This window comes from Schistocerca piceifrons, chromosome 1 (assembly GCF_021461385.2).
Source record: "Schistocerca piceifrons isolate TAMUIC-IGC-003096 chromosome 1, iqSchPice1.1, whole genome shotgun sequence".
Lineage (NCBI taxonomy): Eukaryota > Metazoa > Arthropoda > Insecta > Orthoptera > Acrididae > Schistocerca > Schistocerca piceifrons.
The window spans coordinates 994,481,654-994,506,741 of record NC_060138.1 but is presented as its reverse complement, the minus strand read 5'-3'; the positions used below and the strand labels follow the sequence as shown (position 1 = coordinate 994,506,741).

Below are 25,088 nucleotides of genomic sequence, written 5' to 3'. Positions count from 1 at the left end.
CCAGTGATCGTCACTGTCCACTATACAGTGTAAGTGAAAAGTCAATCGGAAAACTTTCAGAGGTGGTAGTATGGACCAAAACAAGAAAAAATTGTCTAGAGAACAAGGGGTTTTAAATGTGTGCCGTAAGGGCTATGATCACTACATCTTGGGCGGTGTGGAACACAACTCTTCAATTGCAAACTCTTTGCTTTCCGTATTTTGAGAGGAAGTAGTGTGGACAAAACAAGAAAAAAAAATTTCTAGTAAACATGGCATCCAAAATGCATATTTCGAGAGCCAGAAGAGATGTATCTCAGCAGCGAAGATGAACAAGTGGCTCGAAGCTTGTAAGTTATGCATTTTAGAGCCCATGTTAAATATAGACTTTTTTCATTAGAAAAATTACAGCGATTAAGAAGAATCGGCACATAACTGTAGACGTATCTGCACTCGGTAGCTGCGCACACACGCCGGTTCACCATCTGAAAACTTATATAACAGGAGTCTATGTTCAACTAAGTTAAAAGTCAGACACTTGCTTTATTGTTTCACATGGAAAATTCTTCCTATTTTTATTTTTGTCACTGATTTCCAACAGATGAAGAGCAGGTCACACACAATTTAAATGTTCTAACAGATAAGGTAAGAGGACAATTGCGAACAACGCAAAAGAACATTACCACGTTTTCTGCCAGTCTTTACACAAGTGACTTTTACAAATCTTTTCTAATAATGACAATAGCAGTTCATTAACAACCGTGTAAGCAGTTCTCAAGTCTATCACAGGCATATGAAATGTTAATTTTACCACAACATACAGTGGCAGTAATTGTACATATATTCAAAGAGTTTTGCTCACATTCCAACAGATACTGCTCACAATCTGCAGATTTCACACGGCATTACTTAAGCAACATTATATTGCAATTTAACGTTTCCCGAGGCTGATGTAAATAAATACAAATACAAGAGGCATTCCATACTTTTCTGTAACCGAAACGTGGTGCCGAAGGAATAACAAATGTAATCCAGTCATGTAGTCGATACAATGCTACCGCTTGTGAATGCAAAGCTGAGACACAACAAGTATTTACCGAAATGAAGTCAAAGCTAAGACTGAACATAAAAGGACTAAAATGCCGCGACCGTAGAAAATGGTTCAAATGGCTCTGAGCACTATGGGACTTAACATCGATGGTCATCAGTTCCCTAGAACTTAGAACTACTTAAACCTAACTAACCTAAGGACATCACACAACACCCAGCCAACACGAGGCAGAGAAAATCCCTGACCCCGCCGGGAATCGAACCCGGGAACCCAAGCGTGGGAAGCCAGAACGTTACCGCACGACCACCAGACGCGGGCGCGACCGTAGACCTTATAAAGACTCCTACTAGGATATTAAGCAGTTTTGGTTATCAAGCTGTAGTTCGAAAATCCCGTAGGTTAAAATATTCATTCTTAACTGGCAGGTGAAACTAAGGTAAAGTTTGGTTCAACAATTACTGAATATGAGCAGTGGCTATTAAAATGTACAGGCGCAAACTCTGCATACGCACCGGGATTCACTGGATTAGATGTATGGCATCCACAGCGAGTTACTGAAAATTACGTAATTCCTAATTAGTGAAGGTTGTCACATAATGTGGGCGTCATTGGATGCAGAAACATCAGATAAAAAAACTGTGTGATTAAATCTCGGCATTTTATAGTAATTTGATCGTCTGTTCCGAAAGTTTGGGCTAGTTCAAATCTTTAATAATATCTGATAAACTAATTAACTTTTGCCAATATAATTACATTACTGAAGTCAGGGGAAATTACTCTTTGTAGTGAACGAGGTCTTTGCTTTAGATTTAATATATTAGGTCACAGCGTTTTCATAGATAGTTGGCTGTACGTTATTTTATAATTTCAATAATTTTGAACTGCTACACTTACAGTGAAACTAATTATTACAATACAATTAGAACAGTAAATAGCGTGACCTGAATAGTAAGGTTTTGAAGGGGATTGCAGTTTATGCAAAACTGACGTTTCATGAAACATGTTCTCACTATCGTAATATTACCATTACTATCTGAATAAGAATACAAAAAAAATTATCTGTGTAGATATAGTAGGATGGTGTGGACCAATACTGTTTCGTCAAGAACTTTGTACTTAGCAGTATTAGCAATCACCTTCTTCAGTTGGAATGAATTTTATGATACCTGTGCCACAATTTAGATCCCTTAAATTGTACATTTACTGTAGCCAGTTGAGGAATACCCAGTGCAATCGTCTGTGAAAAAACAAATCTACAATTTTTATTCGATTTGTATCTTTGTTTTACGCCTAACCTTTGCATTTAGATTGTAGTGAAACTGAGTAGTCTTAAAAATAAAGCAACTATACTATCTTTAAAAATTCTCATTTTACTTATTTTCAGAATTTTTTAGAATTATGCGAGAGTAAGGTTAGCTTCGTACTGTGCTCACAGAAATGCAAACAATTACCGTGTTTACGATTGAGAGAGAGGTGGATAAGACATTTAACCATCATCTGCAATAACGTGATTCGAATACCTTCCCTGTTTTCCTAATTTAGTTTTTCGAGGTTTCTTTAAACGACTTCACTTGATTTCTCTAAATATCCTTGTATGTGAGGTTCAGTCCTCTATTTGTTAATATTATGATAATAGGCGGAAATTCAAACGCAAATGCGCGCACTGAGTGAATAGCATAATATATTCTATCGCCAGTACGTCATAAGAAGTTCATTCCCCACTTGTAGTAATGAACGGAGGTGAATTTAGTCATAAAAGCTTGCTGCCGGGTTTATGAGCAAGTACTGAGTGAGGTATCGATGGATTTCTACTCATGAGGAAAGGGGTTCAACTCGTCGAAGTTTTCCCTCATTTATGTTCATCATGCGAAGGCCTATACGGGTCCTTTCCTAATTTTCCTCAAATGAGCAACTGGTCCTTCTCCAATAAACACACTTTCAGCGACAGGGTAAACTCCCGACTTTCTTTTTCCTTTCATGTACAATGCCTATTCTTTTTTTTTTTTTTTGCCGCTAGTCCAAAAGAAAGTGAAAACATCACTTTTCCAAGTATGAGGGTATCCAGCACGAAGCTCATGTACATAGGGGACTAATTACTGCTGGAGCTGTTCCCTTAAACTCATTAAGTTCTCTCAGCTGACCTACTTCTCTTCCTCGTCCTCTTTCCGAAGAACAAACGAAAAGCTGGGTAGTGGCACAAGCGGTAAAGAACTGTGTTCATGCGAGCCCCGAGGGTCTTTAATCTCTGATCTATTCTAACGAAGTGGTCGCTGTCGCTCGCCGCCAGCGCCACACAGAGCTGGACAAACACTCACCCTCATTAGGCACGGTGGCAATTTCCTGCCACAAACAGCTCAGCTGATGGAATAGCACCGGTGAGATTCGGGTTCCCTTAGCCAGTTCTTCGATACTTCGGTAAGGTTAAAAGATAAAGTGGAGACATTTGAAATATGTAATTAGACGTGCAGAACCGCATTATTTTTCAACTAGACCGTGGCAAAACTCGTTGAAGAAAACTCCATGCGATTCGCCATTCTTATACTCTGGAAAACGCATTACCTGCAGTCACATTCAATGAATTGGTGTCCTTCAGTTAAAACACTTATATTTTACTGGTTGTAAAACATCATGATTAATTTAGAAGTTCCCTAACTTCAATTTTGATGCCGTTCGTTTTGGGACGAGTACGTCGTAGACTTCATCTGCGCTCACTATTACTTGTTCTTATAGACCGAAGTAACAAAGGTCATGGACAGAATAATTCACATATACAGATGAAGGTAGTACCGCTTAAGAGCGGTGTATTGGCGGAGCTGTCATTTGTTCTCAAGTGATTCACGTGAAAAAGTTTCCATTGTGATTATGGCTGCACGACTGGTTTAACAGACTTTGAACACTGAATGGTAATTGGAGATAGATGCATGGTACATTAAAAATGCATGGTACATTCCACTTCGGAAATCGTTAGTGAAGTTAAATACCCCGAAATCCACAGTGTCAAGAGCGTGCCAAGAGAATCAGATTTCTAGCATTACTTCACATGACGGACTACACAATGACCGACGGCCTTCACTTAACGACCGAGAGCAGCGGCGTTCGCTTAGAGTTGTCAGTGCTAACAGACAAGCAACACGGCTGAAATAACGGCAAAAATCAATGTAGGACGTACGGCGAAATTATCAGTTAGGACAGTGCGTCGAAACTTAGCGCTGTGGGCTACAACAGCAGCCGATCGAAGCGAATCCCTTTGCTAACAGCCCAACATCGTCTACAGCCCCTCTCCTTGGCTCGTGAACGATATTGAGTTAACCGTAGACGTTTGGAAAACCGCGGCCTGGTCAGATGAGTCCTGACTTCGTTGGTAGGAGCCGATGGTAGGGTTTGAGCGTGGCGCAGGCCCCACGAAGCCATGAACTCAAGTAATCAACTAGGCACTATGCAAATTGGCGATGGCTCCATAATGCTGTGGGTTGTATTTACATGGAATGGGCTGAGTCCTCTGGATGTTCGGCTACTTGGAGACCATTTGCAGCCATTTATGGACGTCACATTCCGAAACAACGACGGAATTTTTATGGATCACAATGTTCCATGTCACCGGGCCACAATTGTTCGCGACTGTGTTGAAGAACGGTCTTGACAAATCCAGCGAATGTTGGCCACCCATATCGACCGACGTGAATCCCATCGAACAGTTATGGGACGTAATAGAGAGGTCAGTCGTGCTCGAAACCCTGCACCGGCAACAATTTCGCAATTGTGGATGGCTATAGAGGCAGCATGGCTCAATATTTTTGCAGGGGACTTCCAACGACTTGTTGAGCGTGCCAGATCGAGTTGCTGCTCAATTCGGGGCAAAAAGAGGGTCCGACACGTTATTATGTGGTACCCCATGACTTTTGTCACCTCAGTGTATATATCCTCGTGACATGCATCTTCTACCGTGCTACAATGCTTGAAATATTTGCACTTTCTAGAAAAAACGCGTACCTGCTTATGTAACACTTTTAGACAGGTGATCTAGGTTCCCGAAACACGCGTGTTCCAGGTCGAATGAATTTGTGAGGGCTGCGACGAAATGCGGCGTGTAGTCTATAAACAAGTGCAGGAGGCACTCTGACACTGGAGACTTCCCCTTCGAGTCATGTCGTTGACATTTCTTTTCCTATCACTTTATTACGCTTCGTTTTGATGGTGGTGCCCTCCGATAGTAGCGTCGTTAATTCCAAAGAACCGTTGTCACAGACTTTGAAACTTCCCCTTTTAAAATTTAGAATGACAGTGCTGGAAAACTCTTACGTTAGTTGATTTTCAGACAGCTGAGCAAAACTAAACGTACTGAGACTGTTTTATCTTTACTTATCCTGATCATCACTAAACAGACACACAATATTTTAGCGCAACGCAATCTGACTTTCAATAATCCCTACAAAATAATAGCCCTGACTAACACTAACCTATACCTCTTGTTGATCACTTACCTCACAAAAATCTTCGTTACTCGAACTACTGCAATAGAGCGAGCGCCAATACTCCAGTAAATAAAAGATTCTAACTAGTGAAGGCATTAACTACTGATAGGCATAGTTAGCAAATGAAATATTTTGATAGAGAACAAACAATGTATTTTCCTTAATAGCGTTCAAAAGTCATTATATATATATATATATATATATATATATATATATATATATATATATATATATATATACACTCCTGGAAATGGAAAAAAGAACACATTGACACCGGTGTGTCAGACCCACCATACTTGCTCCGGACACTGCGAGAGGGCTGTACACGCAATGATCACACGCACGGCACAGCGGACACACCAGGAACCGCGGTGTTGGCCGTCGAATGGCGCTAGCTGCGCAGCATAGCATTTGTGCACCGCCGCCGTCAGTGTCAGCCAGTTTGCCGTGGCATACGGAGCTCCATCGCAGTCTTTAACACTGGTAGCATGCCGCGACAGCGTGGACGTGAACCGTATGTGCAGTTGACGGACTTTGAGCGAGGGCGTATAGTGGGCATGCGGGAGGCCGGGTGGACGTACCGCCGAATTGCTCAACACGTGGGGCGTGAGGTCTCCACAGTACATCGATGTTGTCGCCAGTGGTCGGCGGAAGGTGCACGTGCCCGTCGACCTGGGACCGGACCGCAGCGACGCACGGATGCACGCCAAGACCGTAGGATCCTACGCAGTGCCGTAGGGGACCGCACCGCCACTTCCCAGCAAATTAGGGACACTGTTGCTCCTGGGGTATCGGCGAGGACCATTCGCAACAGTCTCCATGAAGCTGGGCTACGGTCCCGCACACCGTTAGGCCGTCTTCCGCTCACGCCCCAACATCGTGCAGCCCGCCTCCAGTGGTGTCGCGACAGGCGTGAATGGAGGGACGAATGGAGACGTGTCGTCTTCAGCGATGAGAGTCGCTTCTGCCTTGGTGCCAATGATGGTCGTATGCGTGTTTGGCGCCGTGCAGGTGAGCGCCACAATCAGGACTGCATACGACCGAGGCACACAGTGCCAACACCCGGCATCATGGTGTGGGGAGCGATCTCCTACACTGGCCGTACACCACTGGTGATCGTCGAGGGGACACTGAATAGTGCACGGTACATCCAATCCGTCATCGAACCCATCGTTCTACCATTCCTAGACCGGCAAGGGAACTTGCTGTTCCAACAGGACAATGCACGTCCGCATGTATCCCGTGCCACCCTACGTGCTCTAGAAGGTGTAAGTCAACTACCCTGGCCAGCAAGATCTCCGGATCTGTCCCCCATTGAGCATGTTTGGAACTGGATGAAGCGTCGTCTCACGCGGTCTGCACGTCCAGCACGAACGCTGGTCCAACTGAGGCGCCAGGTGGAAATGGCATGGCAAGCCGTTCCACAGGACTACATCCAGCATCTCTACGATCGTCTCCTTGGGAGAATAGCAGCCTGCATTGCTGCGAAAGGTGGATGTACACTGTACTAGTGCCGACATTGTGCATGCTCTGTTGCCTGTGTCTATGTGCCTGTGGTTGTCAGTGTGATCATGTGATGTATCTGACCCCAGGAATGTGTCAATAAAGTTTCCCCTTCCTGGGACAATAAATTCACGGTGTTCTTATTTCAATTTCCAGGAATATATATATATATATATATATCAGTTCATGACATCCAGTCTTACAAATTTCCTTTTTCGGACGAACACACGTCTAGATCGTCCGCTCATAGTAACCTCTCAAAACTCTGGCATCTCTCTCTCCACATCCACCACTGCTGGCGGCTCACCTCCAACTGCCCAACGCTACGCGAATATTCCAGCAGTGAGTCCAACCAGCCACAGACTGCACAGAGCGCACTCAGCGATTTTCATACAGAGCGCTACGTGGCGTTACCAACATAGAAACCTAAAAACAGCCTACTTACAACTTGTATTTTGAAAACCAAATGACATACCACACCTTCTGGTCCGTCGCCATATTGATACACTTCAAATCAAATCTGAAACTAATAATAAAGGAAGGAAATTCTACGAGCTTCTAAAACGTTTGAGAATACACAACGATTTTCTGTTTGTAATACTTCTCAAGTTTTTTGTGTATTTTTTTTTTAATTTTAAATGATAGCGGAACTTCATGGGCACCCTGCCTTCCTTCCTTAGGTATTTTTTCAGCAGTTCCATGCCTCCAAAATCTCTGTACCACTATTTATCTCTAGGTATTACCCACACTAGTGTTTTCGTCAACCTCTTTTAGATGCACTCATGAGGCACTGAATCGGAGAAAGCTGTTTTATTGAGGATAGAGCAACCATGTCACCACGGCACGTATAATAGTTCTGAGGAGGAGGAGCAGATTAGTGTTTAACGTCCCGTCGACAATGTGGTCATTAGAGACGGATCAGGAGCTTGGATAAGGGAAGGATGATGAAGGAAATCGGCCGTGCCCTTTCAAAGGAACCATCCCAGAATTTTCCTGAAATGATTTAGGAAATTACGGAAAACCCAAATCAGGATAGCCGGAGACGGGTTTGAAGCGGCGAGTCCAGTGTGCTAACCAATGCACCACCTCACTCGATAATACTTCTGAGTATCACGTGACTAGGACGACAGACCGTTTACTGGCTGTCGGCGAGACAATGCTGTGTCAGGGCATTTGATCGAGAACAGGAAGTGACGATGACAATATCTAGTTTGTGGGGCGCTCAATTGCGTGGTTATTAGCGCCTGTACAAATCCCCAATCTTTTCACAACCCAGACACTTTTCCCGAATGATGAGGACAACCAAACATCCAGTCTCCGGACGGAGAAAATCCCCGACCCGCCCAGATGGCCAGGTGAAAGTCGTGCAGGTGAAACGTCCCGTCAGAAAAATTACTGTGCTGATAAATCTCTTACATTATTTGATTTTCAAACAGCTGAGCAAAACTGAACGTACTCTGACATTTCGCTCTTTACCTATTCTGATCAACACTAAACTGACACACAATATTTTTTAGCGCAATGCAATCTGACTTTCAATAATCCCTACAAAAGAATGGCCCTGACTAACATTAACCTATACCTTTCACAAATCACTTACCTCACAAAAATCTTCGTTACTCGAACTACTGCAATACAGCGAGCGCCACTACTGCCAGCTAAATAAAAGATTCAAACTACTGAAGGCACTAACTACTGATAGGCATAGTTAGCAAATGAAATATTTATAGAGAACAAACAATGTATTTACCTTAATAGTGTTCAAAAGTCATAATATATATAGCAGTTCATGACATCCATTCTTACAAATGTACTGTTTCTGATGGACACACGTCCAGATCATCCGTTCTCAAAAATCCACCATCTCACTTCCCCACATCCACCACTGCTGGCGGCTCACCTCCAACTGCGCAACGCTACGCGTTGTTAACAGCCAACAGCCCAACACTACAATAGCGAATATTACAACAATGCCACCCAGCCACAGACTGCACACAGCACAACCAGTGATTTTCATACAGAGCGCTACGTGGCGTTACCAATATAAAAACCTAAACAGCCTACTTACACAGGCACTGGGTTATTCCCACGCAACAGTGTCAAGTGTGTAAGGGCGTATTCAACTACCAAGTGCAACAAGGTGTTGATTTAAATATTTATTAATACATTTATTTTAACCGGCAGGATTGAGGCCTTAGTCAGTTAACATTGCCGGCCAGAGTGCCCGAGCGGTTGTAGGCGCTACAGTCTGGAACTGCGCAACCGCTACGCTCGCAGGTTCGAATCCTGCCTCGGGCATGAATGTGTGTGATGTCCTTAGGTTAGTTAGGTTTAAGTAGTTCTAAGTTCTAGGGGACTGATGACCTCAGAAGTTAAGTCCCATAGTACTCAGAGCCATTTGAACCATTTTTCAGTTAACATTACAACATGCAAGTTCATTTAGCAGTAACTGTAGATACAGTAATGAATACATAGTATATAGGGAATGTCTGTCTTCATAACATTGTATTATGCTATTTCCTTATTATATTCTTGCTGAATGTTTTAATGACATGTAGCAGAAATATATGACAGCGGTACAGAAAAAATCAAATGTGGAGAAGATTGTTTTGAAGTTATAGAACGATAGTCATCTGATATGTAAGGAAAGGTATTGAGGACGCCAGTGACTAAGAAAGCTACGAAGAAAAGAGTGTATATTAAAATCACGTCAACTATCCTGTACCATCCACCCCAGCTGGGCATAGGATTGACTGACGTGGTCCAACAACGGAATGTTACACACTTACCATATGCAAGCATTCGTGACTACTTCGAATAGAGTGGAGTTTCCACTCTTAGTGCAGTACCGAACTGTACCACGCCAGTACAGTTTTCGTAGGATTATAGCCGGACAAATTTTTATTTTATTTTAGGTGAAAATATTTTTATGTGTTTTTGGATTGCTTGTAGGCAACAGAGAATGTTCCTGCATGCTTATTCTATCCACTTCAGATGCTCATCCAGGGTTATGCCGAGATATTTTACTGTTTTAGATACGGTTAACTGAATATGACCAAGGAGCATAGTAGGAACTGTTTCACGAAAATGTTCGTTGAGCCACTTTCAGTGTGATATGAGAATGACTAGAGTCTTCTTAGAGTTGATAATGGTTCTCATCAACTTTCGCTGATATTAGCAGTGCATACATTGACCACAGTGCAGCAATTTGCCCACCAACTGAAAGGTGGTCAACAACAACCATTGGGCGTCCGAACCATCCAGAACCACGTACTTACTGTAGTACACAAAAGCCAGAGCTCTGCCTGTGCACACCAACTCACCCCACACAGATTAAGGTGAGTATAGAGGCCACCTGGACTAGTGACACACTGTATTCTATGGAACATCCCGGTGATAGTCTTTGAGCATATCGAAAGCTACATGAGACGATACATCCTGCTTGTCAGTCGATCAGGCAGTTGGTCGACTTAGCCTAATATGGGGTGTATTTATGGAATGACACGGGGCCTCTGATTCATCTCTCATCACCTCACACCAGAAAACAATACAAAACTCTACTGCCTGGTCATGTGCATCCTTTCTGTAGCGAGTTCGCTACGTCAGACTGACTTGGCAAAAAGATCCAAATATCTACAGTTTCGTCCTGTCTCATTTCTCCACATTACACTTTTACGCACCGCGACGGTCCACCTGTGCAGACCCTGCATTTATACTTCAGTATACTGCTAAAATCAGTATTTTGCAGAAATGAGAGCCTGCCTTTCGCTTCTCTCCTGATATGCCCCTACTTGTATGAAGCGTTGCCAGAACACAAGTGGATGACATATAGAAAAACCAAAAGAGGTCGCGTCTTATTTGCTTTATTATTTGTTTCACTGAAAATATGAAGATGCTCTCGTCTGTTAAGATGGCAACATATTAAAGTTTCAAAACTCCCTTCAGCACCATTGTCAACACAGCGTGAAGTCAACTGCATCTAATACCTCGGTGACATTAAGTGTAGTGCGCTGTCCGCCATCACTGGATTTCACCGTCTTACTTTTTCCTTTTATCATCGGAAAACCATCCTACACATACATCTACTTGACTAATCTGCAATTCGCACTTAAGTACCTATCCAGAGGTTTCTTCGTACCAACTTCAGACTATTTTTCTACCATTCCAGTCCCTAGCAGCGCGTGGGAAAAACGAACACTTAAATCTTTCCATACAATCTCTGCTTTCTCTCACTTTCTTACGATGATCACTTCCCCCTATGTCAGTTGGCGGCAATAAAATATTTGCTCATTCAAAGGAGAAATTAGAGGATTGAAATTTTGTGAAAAGATCTCGCAGGAACGAAAAACGTCTTTGTTTTAATATCCATGACGCTTTCTCCTCTACTTCGCGATAGTACAAAACGAGCCGCCCTTCTTTGGAATTTTCAATCCTATCTGGTAAAGCTCCCTTATAGCACAAAAATACTCTAGCACAGGACGGACAAGGGTAGTTTAGGCAGTCTCTTTACTAGATTTCAATCATCTTCTGAGTGCTATGGTAATAAAACACAGTCTTTGGTTAGCTATCCCCACAGCATTATCTATGTGATCGTTACAAATTAAGTTGTTCGCAACTGTAATTCCTAGGTATTTAGTTGAATTGACAGCCGTTAGATTTGTGTAATCCATCGCGTAACCGAACTTTAACTGATTTCTGTTAGAAGTCATTTTCCTCATTCAGAGTCAGCTGCCACTTTTCGCACCATACAGATATCGTCCTTTTGGGATTCGTCTTGATCTTCTGATGTCTTTAATAGACGATAAATGATAGCATCATCTGCCGGCAATTTAAGGGGGCTGCTCAGATTGTATCTTAAATCATTTATGTAGATTAGGAACTGCAGAGGGCCTGCAACACTTCCTTGGGGAACGCCAGATATCACTTTTGTTTCACTGAATGGCTTTCTGTCGATTGCTACGTACCTTCCTCATTGGAAATCACGAATCCAGCTGCACTACCGTAACGATATTCCATAGGCATACAATTTGATTACGTTTCTTGTGAACAACGTTCTCAAAAGCCTTCTCGGAATCTGCATACATGGAATCAATTTGAGGACCCCTGTCGATAGAGCTTGTCGAGTTTCACAGCAACGACATTTTCCGGATCCGTGTTCACTATGTGTCGACAGGACGTTACCTTCGACGTAATTCATAATGTCCGAGCACATAATATGTTCCAAATTCCTGCTGCAAATCGACTTAATGGTGCCAGTCTGTAAGTCGTCGGATTAGTTCCACATCCTTTCTTGGGCCTTGCTGACACTTGGCAAGGGGTTGTATACAGTTGCTAAGTATGGCGCTATTGAAAGGAACGTAATCGGTATATATAATCTAGATCGGAAGAATTGCCTTTATTAAGTGATTTAAGCTATTTCGCTGCACCTAGTGACAAGTCTAAAAGTAGGGTCGTCCGTATTAGTACCGTAAAAGAGACAGGCCAGGTGACAAGATATGGCAGCGTTTAAGAGTGAAGTAGCAATCTGTGAAAACCGATAGTAGAAAATGCATTCACGGAGAGGTTTCACATGTTGATGTTAACGTTATTAACAGAAAATAGAGAGTGTCGATTAAAAAGACGGTGAAGTGTAATTCCAAGACGTCGAAGCGTTGTTGCTGTTGTGGTCTTCAGTCCAGAGACTGGTTTGATGCAGCTCTCCATGCTACTCTATCCTGTGCAAGCTTCTTCATCTGCCAGTACCCACTGCAACCTACATCCTTCTGAATCTGCTTAGTGTAGTCATCTCTTGGTCTCCCTCTACGATTTTTACCCTCCACGCTGCCCTCCAATACTAAATTGGTGATCCCTTGATGCCTCAGAATATGCCCTACCAACCGGTCCCTTCTTCTGGTCAAGCTGTGCCACAAATTTCTCATCTCTCCAACTCTATTCAACGCCTCCTCATTAGTTATGTAATCTACCCATCTAATCTTCTGCATTCTTCTGTAGCACCGCATTTCGAAAGCTTCCATTCTCTTCCTGTCTAAACTATTTATCGTTCACGTTTCACTTCCATACATGGCTACACTCCATACAAATACTTCCAGAAACGACTTCTTGACACTTACATCTGTACTCGATGTTAACAAATTTCTCTTTTTCAGAAACGCTTTCCTTGCCATTGCCATTCTACATTTTATATCCTCTCTACTTCGACCATCTTCAGTTATTTTGCTCCCCAAATAGCAAAACTCATTTCCTACTTTAAGTGTCTCATTTCTTAATCTAATTCCCACAGCATCAACCGATTTAATTCGACTATATTCCGTTATCCTCGTTTTGCTTTTGTTGATGTTCCTCTTATATCCTCCTTTCAACACATTGTACATTCCGTTCACCTGCTCCTCCAGGTCCTTTTCTGTCTTTGAGGTTCGCCGATGACTTTGTAATTCTGTCAAAGTTTTTGTTTCTTCTCCATCGATTCTAATTCCTACTCCGAATTTTTCTTTTGTTTCCTTTTATGAACCAAAACATCATGACGACCTGCTTATTACCTTGTGTGTCCGTCTTTGAAACGAAATACATCACTGATTCTGCGAGTTATGGATCCGACAGTTTGTTGGTAGGTTTTTGGAGGTAAGTGTCTTGAGATGTCTACTAACCAATAATGTAATTCGCGTAAATAGCGGCCGCTGATTTGTGTACGCGGTGATGGCGCCCGATAGCGACCCAGATGTGTTCCATAGGATTTACGTCAGGCGAATTTGCTCACCGAGACATCAACGTTAGTTCATTATATGCTCCTCAGACCACTACAGCATGGTTCTGGCTCCGAGACAAAGACAGTTATACTGCTGAAAGATGACTTCGCCTTCATGGAAGACATCAATCATGAAGATATGCAGGTGGTTCATAGCTTCAGTGTCTTCGATTACTGCTACAGATCCCATGAAAGTGCAGGAGAATGTCTCCCGTGGTTTAATACTGCTCCCTCTAACCTGCGTCCGTGGCGCGCTGCACGTTTCGAGCCGCCATTCACTTCGGTGACGGCGTTTGTGGAGACGACCATCGACCTAGTGTAGCAAAAATGTGATTCACCCGAAGAGCCGACACGCTTCTATTGATCTAGGGTCGAATACCTATGATTCTGTGCCCACCGCAGTAGTAACTGACGATGTCGTTGGGTCAGCATGTGAACACGTATGGGATGGCCTGCTGCAGAGCTCCATGTTCAACAATGTACGATGAACGGTGTGCTCCGAAGCACTTGCGCTTGCACCAGCATTGTGCTCCTTCGGCAGAAATGCCACAGATCGCCATCTACCCTGTCTTACAGAGCAGAAAAGCCTACTGAATCCCACGTTTTATGAAGAGTCGTGGACGACCAACCATTTAGCACCTAGTGGTCGTTTCACTGACCTACTATCTATTTGCACAGATGCTCACGACAGTACCACGTGAACATTCGACCAGCTTCGAGATAATCGTTCGCAGGCTATGTGTAATAACAATTAGACCTCTGTCAAGGACGCTTATCTCAATGGCTTTCCCCCTTTGCAGCCCCGTCTGTCTCTCCTTCGCTTACATACTTTTGGTACCGCGTCACGTGCTCACAACGCCACCAGGTGGCATTCAATGTCGCGGTGGGCACCGCTCACAATGTTTTGGCTTACCAGTGTATGTCGACAGATGGTGCAATATGGAATATGGCATACGCCTGAGTGGTGACTTTAAATCCAGAATCTTCTCTAGGCAGGAAAGAAAACTGGGGAGTCCTTGATTTTTACTGTATGGACGACTGCATTAATGTGCTATGAGGTAATTATCTACCCTTAACACATGCTTCTTTTGTGTGCTGTCATATCGTATTTCAAACCATAAATTCAACGACGTTGTTGTTGTTGTGGTCTTCAGTCCTGAGACTGGTTTGATGCAGCTCTCCATGCTACTCTATCCTGTGCAAGCTTTTTCATCTCCCAGTACCTACTGCAACCTACAGCCTTCTGAATCTGCTTAGTGTATTCACCTCTTGGCCTCCCCCTACGATTTTTACCCTCCACGCTGCCCTCCAATACTAAATTGGTGATCCCTTGATGTCTCAGAACATGTCCTACCAACCGATCCCTTCTTCTGGTCAAGTTGTGCCACAAACTTCTCTTCTCCCCAATCCTATTCAATACTTCCTCAATGCATTTTAATACCAACTAAAATACATTCATATTTATCATATCAATAGAAAAATGCAGCCTAATATTTCTCTCAATCCATATATGTTTCGACTATCTGTATTACTACATAGCTAACCCTGACACGCCTCCTTGATCAAGGTCGCTAACGCAAGTTTGGGCGGTGGTGCTCGACCTGGGAATCAGCCGGTTGGAATCCTGGTGGAGGAAAATAATTTTAGTGCCAATGTTTGGCCGGTAAGGGGAGGGTAGGTGGTAGCGTACAGTTCCTGATCACCAGACTTTGCACCAATGTCCTGGTTTAAATACCAAATCTTTCTGCAGTATCTTATGAAGTAAGGGCATGTGACACTGTTGATGGTGATCTGTTCATCGGATCGGGACGTTGAACTTGACGGTCACCTTGGTTCTATTCGCGGGGAGTAAGTTATTTGCGGAGACCAGGTTTCACCCATTCAAAAATTGCTCTGAGCACTAAGGGACTTAACATCTGAGGTCATCAGTCCCCTAGAACTTAGAACTACTTAAACATAACTAACCTAAAAACATCACACACATCCATGCCCGAGGCAGGATTCGAACCTGCGACCGTAGCGGTCGCGCGGTTCCAGACTGCAGCGCCTAGAACCGCTCGGCCACCCCGGCCGGACTTCACCCATTCCCTTCTCTCATCATCATCATCATTATCATCATCATCCAACACAAACATTACACTGTATTCCACATACACACACAATACATACACATAGTATTACAAATATTGTAATGGGCATCGTGCAAATAAATAAACAAAAATGAAATGGCTAATCGGGTTCATGGTTCATGGAGCACAATCCCAGCTGCAGATTGCCTATCTAACAGTTTTCAGGGGCAACAAAAATTTAGTTCTCAATGTTTCATAAACAGTTGACCGAATTTAAACATTCAGAAGGCTCTAATAATCTGCCAACAGTCTTGCTACACTGGTTACACCTGTTCCCATTAGATCATGAAGTTAATCACTGTCGGATTGTGTTAGCACTTGGATAGGTGACAGTCTGGGTCTGCCGACCGCTGTTGGCAATAGGGTTGCCCTCAGCCCTTGTGAAACCAATAGAGGAGTTACACTATGTGATCAAAAGTATCCATTCACCCCCAAACACATACGTTTTTCATATTAGGTGGATTGTGCTGCCATACTCCTAAACATCCCCAGGTCCACTGTTTCCGATGTGATGGTGAAGTGGACACGTCAAGGGACACGTAGAGCACAAAAGTGTACAGGCCGACCTCGTCTGTTGACTGAAAGAGAGCCGAAGGTTGAAGAGGGTCGTAATGTGTAATAGTCAGACATCTATCCAGACCATCACACAGAAATTCCAAACTGCATCAAGATCCACTGCAGTTACTATGACAATTTGGCGGGAGGTGAGAAAATTTGGATTTCATGGTCGAGCGGCTGCCCATAAGCAACACATCACGCTGGTTAATGCCAAACGACGCCTCGCTTGGTGTAAGGAGCGTAAACATTGGACGATAGAACAGCGGAAAAACGGTGAGTGGAGTGAGAAACACGGTACACAACCTGACGATCCAATGGCAGGGTGTGTGTATGGCGAATGCCCGGTGAACGTCATCTGCCAGCGTGTCTAGTGCAAACAGTAAAATTCGGAGGCGGTGGTGTAGTCGTGTTTTTCACGGAGGGGGCTTGCACCTCTTGATGTTTTGCGTGGGACTATCACAGCACAGGCCTGCAGTGATGTTTTAAGCACCTTCTTGCTTCCCACTGTTGAAGAGCAATTCGGGGACGGCGACTGCTTCTTTCAACACGATCGAGCCCCTGTTCATAATCCACGGCCTGTGGAGGAATGGTTACACGACACTAACATCCCTGGAATGGACCGGCCTGCACAGAGCCCTGACCAGAATCCTGTAGAACATCTTTGGGATGGTTTGGAACACCGACTTGGTGCCAGGTCTCGCCGACGACATCGATAGCTCTCCTCAGGGCAGCACTCCGTGAAGAATTGGGCTGCCATTCCCCAAGAAACCATCCAGCATCAGATTGGCGAGAGTGCAAGCTGTCATCATGGCTAAGTGTGGGCCAACACGATACTGAATTCCAGCAATACCAATGGCGGGCGCCACGACCTTTTAAGTCATTTTCAGCTAGGTGTCCGGATACGTTCGATCACATCGTGTACTTGACTGAGGAGTAGCGGCTCCAATCACGAAAAATGACAACGGTCGAGAGAGTGGTGTGCTGGCTACGTGCCCCACCATAACTGCATCCAATGACGCCTGTTGGCTGAGGATGACAAGGCGGCCGGCCGGTTGCGTTGGGTCTTCGAAGACCTGCCTAATAAATTACTCAGTAAGAGGAATAATGGTATGTTAAAACTTTAACACAGTAAAAAAAAGTATTACAGTTAGCATAATTTGGGCACACAAATACCTAGAATATATTCGTCGAATATACGAGAATGAGAGCTGTTACCGACTTCCAACAAACTTGACACATAATTTCAAAGTTTTACGAAACGTTTTCTCATTGATGCCGATCCTCTCCCCCCCCCCCCCCCTCCCCACCCAAACAAAATGATGGAAGGAAAAATGTTTATCGCTTGCTACATTTTCACTGTTCGCGCCGTAAAACTCTAACTCTAATCGCAACACATTTTCCATACAGTATCCACATATATCACCAATTGTATCTGCGAAATTATTTCATTATATGAAATATAGTTCAGTATATATGACGTCATAAATATTGATAAGCGTGAAGATCTGGCTTTTGCTTGAAACAGGGCGCAAATTACCCAAACTGTACTCATCCAGTGCTTGATAGTGAGAGCACTTAGTGGCGACCAACAAAGTTTAAGCATAATATCAAATTTTATCGAAAGTTTGTCTCCCTTATATGCTTTACGCCAAATATTTAACATATTAACTCATTCGTTACGTAATTAGAAGTATGAGGATGTTCTATACATGGGAGTTGGATTCTTTACACAATCAGGGGTTTTCTAGTTCACATTAGGCGTCATCAGTCGCCTATAAGGAAAATTATTCAACGATAAGTATTTTGTTAGGTGATCTATAGTGTTGCCTGGCAGTGCATCTAAATGGTGAGTTTGCATACGTATGGTTGTTATTTGGTTTACTTGATTTCATTTTACTACTCTCTCATGTTTCTCTTTGTTTCTTATGTATACACTACGCACAGGTTCCCAAATACAATTAGGCACATTGATACATTTAACTACACATGACCCTTCCTGTTACGCATTGCACTTGGCCCTGCTCATTTCTTGTAGGGTTGACTGATGGGCAACAATCTTTGGACCTATACAAGTAAAGTTCGTAAAATGATCCTCCTTATGTGCAACATTTCCCTCCTGAGGGTGGGGGCCGGGGGGGGGGGGGACAGGTGGAGAGGGGCGGCAAACACTGCGTGGATCAGACATTCCTTGGCAGCCAAATTGTCTGATAAAAGAGGTAATTATTCACTACCTTCCAAACTGTATGTAACGAGGAAAACACGGCAAGTGCCATAACTCGATTTCCCAGAAATTTCGCTCCGTGGAAGAGGTGTCAAAATAAGCAAATATATGTCTGGGTTTATGGGTAGACACTCGACCGTTCCTAAAATAACTACAGTCAAAGTTTTCGAGATATTTTCCAGGTTCTTTACGTCCCTTTTGTGGCGCTATATCCGCAGACGAAATGGTGGCACAGTCGTTAAGCATCACGCCTTTTTTATTTTGCGCCCCTTGTTCGAAACTCGATTATTGTGTAGGGTGTCTATAATTTCGCACCTTACAAGAAATCATCCACATACTTCGCCGTGATCTACAACCACATTAGATATTATTTGATAGGTAGTGCATCGTATATATGAATGTTTAAAGGAGACTGACATTGTAACGTACACCTTGTAAATAATTGTTAACGGTTATTGCATGAAATGTGACGGAGTGACTTTATTATCATACTAGTAGAGGTTGGGACGACAGTGGAAATGAAATGGCAGAGGGAACTTTCTGGGTGGAAGGCTCACACAGGCGTTGGTCCTGCTTAAACACAGGAAGTAGCTAGAAGGACATCGTGGCACCTGAGCTCTGGAGTACAATAGGATGACGGCTGGCCGCTGTTGTAGTAGTAGCCGTTAGGATAACCGGATAATACTTCCGAGCGCTGAAAATCTTGGACGCAGGTGAGAGGAACGATGAAGCGGTACCTCGGAAACCACGTAGCCTGGGTTATTTCAAGGATTTTTACTCAGAAGCGTACCATTGTACGAGTACAGGTTTTTCCTCGCAAATTTTCCGCGCTGGACGACAAAAGACTAAAATATGGTTGTTCGGCGTTCGGAAGAATCTGTAGAGAGGGAGAATATTCCGTGGTTTCGGGAATATGATTCGTTTTCGGAATTACGATGGTGGGGAGCTGAGCCTTGCTGGGAAGCCAGTGGTGGAGAGACGTAGTCTTCCGTTGTGAGCTCCGATGTGTGACGGTCGCTCGACATCAGCGTTGTTGCTACGGACGGACTTGCTTTCTTTGCTCTCAGGAGAGTTTATAGTTAGAACAGTTAGGTACTGTACTGTTGCGAATCTATACGATTCTAAACTTCACCTCCGGGTTGGAAGTCGTCGTTGAGTATGCAATTTTCAGTAAGTGAGAGCATTTCCTCTGCCTATACTTACGTTGAGACGTTATCTGAACTCCGTCATTGTGGCTGGGAGTTTGCGTTTCTCGTCCGTAGAGCACAGAGAGAAGAAGATAGTATTAGTGTATATTAGTCAGAGGAGCGCCTTCTACCGTCCTAGTGTTTGAAAGAGTTTATTTGTGGCTAGAGTTCTTCCATCGTTGCAGACGAGTACGAGAACCAACCCTTCGACGCACTGGACGCAGTACATACGGTGGTATCGCAAATTGCTTCTTGCTTCGGCTTTTAGGGGTATAAAAGCTAAAAATCTGTGATCACGTTAGTTTATTTCCACTGAGGTTCCACACCACCGTAGATCATCTTTGAAAGTAGTGTCTTCTAGTGTTTGGTATGTAGATGATGTCAGTATTTCGCTTTATTGATATTAGACCGCACAGTCAAAATAAGTGGCAGAGTTGGGCAATTGATTAGTAATTTTACTTAGGAAATGTAAACTTTGTAATATAAAGGTTTTTTTAATCTACAAAATGGCTCTGAGCACTATGCGACTTAACTTCTGAAGTCATCAGTCGCCTAGAACTTAGAACTACTTAAACCTAACTAACCTAAGGACATTACACACATCCATGCCCGAGGCAAGATTCGAACCTGCGACCGTAGCGGTCGCGCGGTTCCAGACTGAATCGCCTAGAACCGCTCGGCCACACCGACCGGCCTAATCTACAATAAATATATAAGCAGGAACAACGTTTATCATTTAGTAGGATTAGCTGCGTTCATCATTAATTTATGTTTACATTGTAATTTATAGAATTAGGAGATCCTAAGATCTGCTTAAGGAGTATTCAGACAGGGTCAAGTCTCCATTTTAGCGTTTATTACTCTATGTTGCGCACATTCATTTTACACCCGTCTGGAGTAACATCTTGGAATTGCTTTTATTTTTGTTTTTCATTTATGTATCCATGTTTCTGGGCGATTACTACACGAATGCTTTCCACTGTATATAGATATAATATTGTTCTTATTTATCTAGCAACTGTATGTCATATGAATCAACGAAAAAATTATTTGAAATTCTTTTCGGTGAAATTCCCGTAGTTGATTCATAATCAGTTACAGGTGCCAGTTTTCGGCAATGTGATCCGTTATGCACGGTTTGCGGCGAAATTATTGCCAACGCGCGAAATATTCACCAGTCCTAACGATGAATCTCTCCCGAACGAGATTCATGCAGTGAAATGTCACTGTGGCGAACCTACTTTCACGCGATGCTCAAGGTATTCGGGATATATGTATTTGGAATGTTTTTGCGATCGGTATCATTGAAGGGAATACACAACCCCTCAACATACCATATAGACATACATTATGTAATAAATGTGTGACACTTATTCTGAAATCCAGTTGTAATTTTTCAGTTAAAATAACGCCCTTGTACCACCTAATTTCATAAGAAACGTTCATGTACATAGTAACCTTCTACGGACATCGATAGATAAATAAAAGCAATAAAAATAAAATAAAACAGTAATCATCTTTAGAATACGAAGCGCAAAACTGAGAAACCATGACGCTAACAACTGAGCCACTATTTCCTCTGGGAATATAGCGTGGTAAAAGGAATATAAAGCACCTTCAAAATACCTCGAAAACGTTGACCGACGTTTTTTCAGAAACGGTCGAGTATCAACGGACAAGCCGAGACAGGTATTGCTTATTGTGACTCCAATTCCACAGAGCGAAGTTCCTCAAAAATCGGGTGATAACACATGCCGTGTTGTCCTCGTGAGTTATTGTCCAAAATCCTGCTTTGCTTGAAGTAGGAGATGAGCAGAAAGTTATTGCAGATCCATTACAGGATTACAGGGAGGGTTTACGATGGAAAGTACGGCGTAAGAGATTCATTTATTTTCTCGGCAGATCTGCAATATTACGCTGTACTGCCTGCTCACAAGCAAAACAAACACCAACTTGAGAAGCATGCACGGCTAATACTACACTCATTCTCATAAATTAAGGATAATGCTGATACATGGTGAAACAACGTTCTGGTGGGTGGTTTGCGGGTTTAAATCACCTCAGGGTATGACCATGCGGTGCATTTGACCTGCGGTCGTCGCACAGTGGCGCTGGCAGCAGTCCACATACGCAGAGGTGTGTGGTGCATGTCTACGGCGCAGCGAGTAAGTGTGCAGACGTTTTCAGACGTACTAATGGTGACGGTGTGCTGAAAATGGCTCAAAGAACACGTATTGATGACGTTATGAGGGGTAGAATACCAGGGCGACTGGAGGCTGGCCAAACACAGCAGAAGGTAGCAGAGGCCCTCCGTGTGCCACAAAGTTTGATCAAGTTTATGGCAACGATTCCAGCAGATAGGAAACGTGTCCAGTACGGGACGTCCACAGTGTACAACACCACAAGAAGACCAATATCTCACCATCAGTGCCCGCAAACGGCCAAGGAGTACTTCTCGGGACATTACCGCAGCCACTGGAACAATTGTCTCCAAACACACAGTCTACAGACGACTGAACAGACGTGGTTTATTCGCCCGGAGACTGCAAGGTGCATTCCACTGACCCCTGGTGTCAAGAACACAGTAGGTGGTCATGGGAACTGTGGTCCCAGGTTATGTTCACGGACGAGTCCAGGTATAGTCTGAACATTGATTCTCGCCGGGTTTTCATCTGGCGTGAACGAGGAACCAGATATCAATCCCTTACTGTCCTTGAAAGGGACCTGTATGTAGGTCGTGGTTTGATGCTGTGGGGTGGGATTATGATTGGTGCACGTACACCCCTGCAAGTCATTGACAGAGCAGCTGTAACAGGTCAGGTTTATCGCAACGTCATTTTGAACTAGTATGTCCGCCTCTCCAGGGGTGCAGTGGGTCCCACCTTTCTCCTGATGGATGATAACGCACGGCCCCACCGAGCTGCCATCATTAAGTACCTCGAAACAGAAGATATCAGGCGAATGAAGTGGCCTGCCTGTTCTCCAGACCTAAACCCCATCGAGCACGTCTGGGATGATCTCTGTCGACGTATCGCTGCACGTCTTCAATCCCCTGGAATACTTTAGGAGCTCCGACAGACACAGGTGCAAGAATGGGAGGTTATACCCCAGCAGCTGCTCGACCACCTGATCCAGAGCATGGAAACCCGTTGTGCGGCCTGTGTACGTGTGCATGGTGATCATACCCCAAAAAAATGTTCAAATGTGTGTAAAATACTATGGGACTTAACTGCTAAGGTCATCAGTCCCTAAGCTTACACACTACTTAACCTAAATTATCCTAAGAACAAACACACACGCCCATGCCCAATGGAGGACTCGAACCTCCGCCGGGACCAGCCGCACAGTCCATGACTGCAGTGCCTAAGACCGCTCGACTAATCCCGCGCGGCGATCATACCCCATATTGATGTCGGGGTACATGTGCAGGAAACAGTGGCGTTTTGTAGCAGATGTGTTTCTGGACGGTTTTCTCAGCTTGTCACCAATACCGTGGACTTACAGATGTGTGTCGTGTGTGTTCCCTATGTGCCCATGCTATTAGCGCCAGTTTTGTGTAGCGCCACGTTGTGTGGCACCACATTCTGCAATTATCCTTAATTTATGAGCATGAGTGTAATTGTCTGCATGAGGCAGGGCAGCACTTCCACGACGTCGGAAACGTCGCAGCGCGTACAACACGCAACGTGGCGGGCAGCGGAACAGCGGCAGAAGAGGGACGGGGCGGACTAATTTCCGCCGACACCGACGCCGCCGCCAGTTGCGTCCCCACGTGTCCGTAATTAGGGGTCGGCAATTGTCTGCCTGCCCGCTGCAGCCGTGCAGCGTCCGGCCCGAGGCAGGGACCAGAGGCGACGGCGAAGACCCCACAAAAACAGCGCATTCCCCGCTGGCTGAAAGCTGTTCCGACCTGTTTGTTGTCTTTGGGAAATATTAACAAACCGGTCTGTAAGGCCACTCATGGCCGTACGAGGAAGAGAAGTCGCAGGCAAAATAAGCCAAGTTTAACAAACCCACAGCTCTGGCATACCTAAAACTTTGCTCTCCTTCTAGCATCCCTCTCGTCGTATGTCTCTGAATCCCAGCCATACCGTTATTTATGTATAATTTTTACATTGTTGTTAATCTTATTATTGCTCTTAAGGTTTTCAGCACGTGTAACGTTACGCTTAAGCACTCCGTCTTCAGGCCACAAGTGGCCCACCGTGACCATCCGACCGCCGTGTCATCCTCAGATAAGGATGCGGATAGGAGGAGTGTGTGGTCAGCACACAGCTCTCTCGGTCGTTATGAAGGTGTTCTTTGACCGGAGCCGCTACTATGCGGTCGAGTAGCTCCTCAATTGGCATCACGAGACTGAGTGCACCCCGAAAAATGGCAACAGCGCATGGCGGCCCGGATGGTCACCCATCAAAGTGCCGTCCACGGCCGACAGCGCTTAACTTCGGTGATCTCACGGGAACCGGTGTATCCACTGCGGCAAGGCCGTTGCCTAACATTACGCTCATGTAGGCGAGCTAATCGGACGCCTAGAATTGGTACGAGGTAAGATGAACTTGTTGTACGGTTAAACGCTAGTGGGCCCAGGGGTCAGGGAGCACCGGGGCTTCCGGCGTGGTGATCGGTACGAGCGACTCCAGGTACAAAGACTGACAACTTTGACGAAAATAGGGAAAATTGCGGTATGGGATGGTAAGACGGCTGTCACTCGCGTAGCCTTCATGCGGGGAACAATGCGACAAGACGTGGTGCAGTGTCAGACAAGCTGAAAGATAGCTTCTTACAGCTCTTTAAGTGTCTATAATAACTCTCAGTCAAGTATTAATTCAAATCTGAATACATTGGCGACCTCAGATAAACGAGGCGCACCCAATAACACAACAAAATGGTTCAAATGGCTCTGAGCACTATGGGACTTAACATCTGGAACTTAGAACTACGTAAACCTAACTAACCTAAGGACAGCACACACATCCATGCCCGAGGCAGGATTCGAACCTGCGACCGTAGCGGTCTCGCTATTCCAGACTGAAGCGCCTAGAACCGCTCGACCACGCCGGCCGGCAATAACACAACAGTATTACAATATCTTTAGAACTACAGGAGCTAATATTTCACAGTGAATAATCATTTGCCGGCCGCAGTGGCCGAGCGGTTCTAGGCGCTTCAGTCGGGAACCGCGCGACCGCTACGGTCGCAGGTTCGAATCCTACTTCGGGCATGGATGTGTGTGATGTCCTTAGGTT

The 25,088-nt window shown here is 44.3% G+C and overlaps 1 pseudogene; it reads right to left on the bottom strand.

Moving 5' to 3' along the window:
* Window positions 1-24,217: 24,217 nt before the first annotated feature.
* On the bottom strand, window positions 24,218-24,335 carry LOC124725413 (annotated as a pseudogene).
* Window positions 24,336-25,088: the final 753 nt, after the last annotated feature.